The sequence below is a fragment of the Lolium rigidum genome, chromosome 6, assembly GCF_022539505.1.
Source record: "Lolium rigidum isolate FL_2022 chromosome 6, APGP_CSIRO_Lrig_0.1, whole genome shotgun sequence".
NCBI lineage: Eukaryota > Viridiplantae > Streptophyta > Magnoliopsida > Poales > Poaceae > Lolium > Lolium rigidum.
The window spans coordinates 199,403,675-199,406,727 of record NC_061513.1 but is presented as its reverse complement, the minus strand read 5'-3'; the positions used below and the strand labels follow the sequence as shown (position 1 = coordinate 199,406,727).

The 3,053-nt window shown below is 44.7% G+C and overlaps 1 long non-coding RNA gene across 1 annotated transcript; it reads left to right on the top strand.

The window, feature by feature from the left end:
- The first annotated feature begins 607 nt into the window (after nt 1–607).
- On the top strand, nt 608–2,256 carry LOC124667143. Its single transcript, XR_006991168.1, has 3 exons — nt 608–722; nt 910–955; nt 1,494–2,256. It is a non-coding gene; the product is annotated as an uncharacterized LOC124667143 (long non-coding RNA).
- The last annotated feature ends 797 nt before the right edge of the window (nt 2,257–3,053 follow it).

The window sequence follows — 3,053 nt, the reverse complement described above, 5'->3', positions numbered from 1 at the left end:
AATGGCGCACCGAGGAGTCCCGAACCATCTAGGTGACGCCTCCAAGAAGGAAAACGACACAGCCGTGCCGCCGCCGCCCGATCCGAAGACCGGATCAAGGTTTCCCCCGATGTTTGACGCGGGGAAGAGCAAGCAGCACCATGATGACGCCTCCAACGAGGTGACGGTGCCCGCGGGCGTCGCCGTTGCCAGCTTACGCAGGGATTTCTCCCCGGTCCTGCCGCCAAACCCAAGTCCGTCGGAGAAGCGTCGCAAGGAGCCGCCTTTTAGCCACGCCGCCGTCGAGAAGCAACGCTGCCGACATCGGAGAGGGAGGTGCTGACCTCCGTCTCACCGCATGAAGAACGGGGACTGGAGGGTGAGACTCGAGCCCGCCGCCGCCCGGCCGGCCGCCGACACCTCCATGGTGCCCAGCAGCCGACGCCAACAGGCGTCCACGCGCCGGCCTGCAGCCACGGCGGGCCCTGAGATCCCGGCCGCCGCCGCAGGGGACGCCTCCATCGCGGGGGAGAGCAGCGCCTCCGCCGACCCGAGATGCGCCGGTCTGAGTTTTCGGGGAGCGGGGGAGCGGGGTCTGAGTTGTATCCTAATTAGACAACAGGGGTAGTGCTGGGGCAGACGGAGCGATGCTAGCCTGACCGAGCTAGACGGCACGAGGCACCAGCGATGGCGGACCTTCCTGCTGCCCTACATCGGCCCTTCAAATCCCAGACAATGGTGAGGTACGAGCTGCTCCCATCACCATCTGCTTTTCTTCTATTTTTCTCTGTTGACCCGACGGCTGGAAGTAATGTCGATTCATCTGGTCTGATGTCTTAATTTTCACGCTCAGTGCTGAGTTTGATTGCCATGGATTGCGAGGCTGGGTAAAAGAAGATGATTCGTGCAGTGACATCTCTATTTTTGCAGAAGGATGGTGCCTGCTTGAAGGAAGGAGCCACGGAGATCGGCATGTGTGAGTCGTTTCACAGATCTCGTGTACTACATACTTATACTGCTGGTCACCCAGCAATGTTTGCGTTGCGCCATTGTCTATTGTCCCTATGTATGTACTTTGGCAAATCATGAGCACTTGCGTTGGCGTGCTAGCTTATGCAGGCGAGTGATTGCTTGTTGTAGTGAAAATGAACTAGGTTCAAGGTTTCCCGATGTTTACTACATTATATGTGAATGAACTATGTAATACATAATGCATTCACAGAGATTTTGCTTAAAAATATATACTCCTGTAGACATAGTTTGCCTTTTATAGTTTTGCGCTTCTTTTAAACTATGCAAAATTGTTATGTTTCTTCGGGTCTTGTACGATAGTCATGCCAATTATTGTAGCTTAGCATGCCCTTAATATTTCTTATTATGTGGATTTGCTGGATAATTTAAATTAGAAGATCATGTCAAAGCACACATAGTTGTACCTCTATTAGTCCGTTACAAAAGCATATTTTTCAGACAACTTAACAAAAATCGTGTGTTCACTAAATATTTATCTACAGTCTATAGGGCCCAAAGTATCAGGATATTCTAAACATCTGAGTGAGTGATTGGTACTAATCGCCGTGGTCAAGCTCTAGAAGTTGATGCTGAAAAAAGTTGTTATGCTGGTACTCAATTTTTTCTGTTATGTGTTGTAACAAAAAAGTCCAGTATGTACTCGTTCTAAGATGATATATTATTATTTTATTTTTAAGGAATATGGTTAGCTTAGGGGCCCATTTTCATTAAATTTGAACTGTATTATTTCATCTGAACTGATGATTATATAGGTCTTTGAAGCCAGTCACTTTAGGAATAGACAACAAAAGTGCACCGGCGAGGTACTTTCCCATTATTCACGAGGTTTTATTTTTTGATAGCATAATCATTCTTGACATTGTTAACTCATGGTTATTTTTCTCTTAAGGCATCACAATTGCAAAGCACTGGAACTGAACAAAGTAGACAAGCCCCTTTTGAACTTTCAGAATGAAATTTAAAATAATACCTGCCTTTTCCTTGTGTGTGTATTAGTATGAGAAGTTGCTACCTTATGTTGCTTACTTATGTATGTTGCTTCTCTTACAGATTTTGAAAACTCATGTCTAGCTTGATATGCTTGGACGCATTTTTTAGGGGTTCTCGAAAACCTATTGATAATTTTGCATGAGGCATAACTGGACATCTCTGGTAAATGCTTTCTCCGTTCAGGCACGCTGTTCTGTAAGAACCTCATGACTAATTGTATGTTCATCATGATAGGACGCATGCACTATTATTATAACTATGTACTGTTATGTTTATCTCAGGAAGTTCCAATAATCCAAGTGAGAGAACCTGCCCTTACGAGATGATGGAAACACGGATATCTACTATTGATGTCGTGAACTCCATTGATCGAGGGCAAAAGATTCCTTTTTTTCTGCTACTGGGCTTCCTAATAATGAAATTGTTGCTCAGATTTGTTGTCTTGCTAGTATTCCCAAGAGTTTGGAGAAAGGCAAGCACAAAGAGGTGATAACCTGTTTGAATCCGACTAAGTTTTAGAAAACTATATGCTTATGGCTTCATTTATGGGATTTTGTTTTAGGATATATATGGTTGTCGTTTTCTAATTGTTGGCTGCATTGCTTCTGATGTTCTAAAAGATTACCTATGTACTCTTATCATATGTGTTATGAACGAGTCAGTTCCAACACTATGTACTCTTATCAGATAGTATATACCCTTAACTGCACTATTACAATTTCGAGGTGCTTTATTGCAAAACTAAGTCAATTAGAAGTATTATAGTACTGTAGTAGAAGATTGACTTGCCACATTGGACCATCAAAGGTTGTGCCAATTCATCCCAGTGACGCTGATATCAAACCCATAAGATGCCACCGCACAGACAAAAATGGCATGCTGCAAGCGGCACATATAATGTGTTTGCCAACGTTCAAGAAAGCATGTGGAAAGCCGAAAGGTGACACCGACCATTGAGCCATGGTTGGTTTTGGTGGTGTATTGGCCATGGCTTGACAACATCCACAAACTACACCCATGGGCTCTCATTCTTAATTGTTAATCCTTATAAG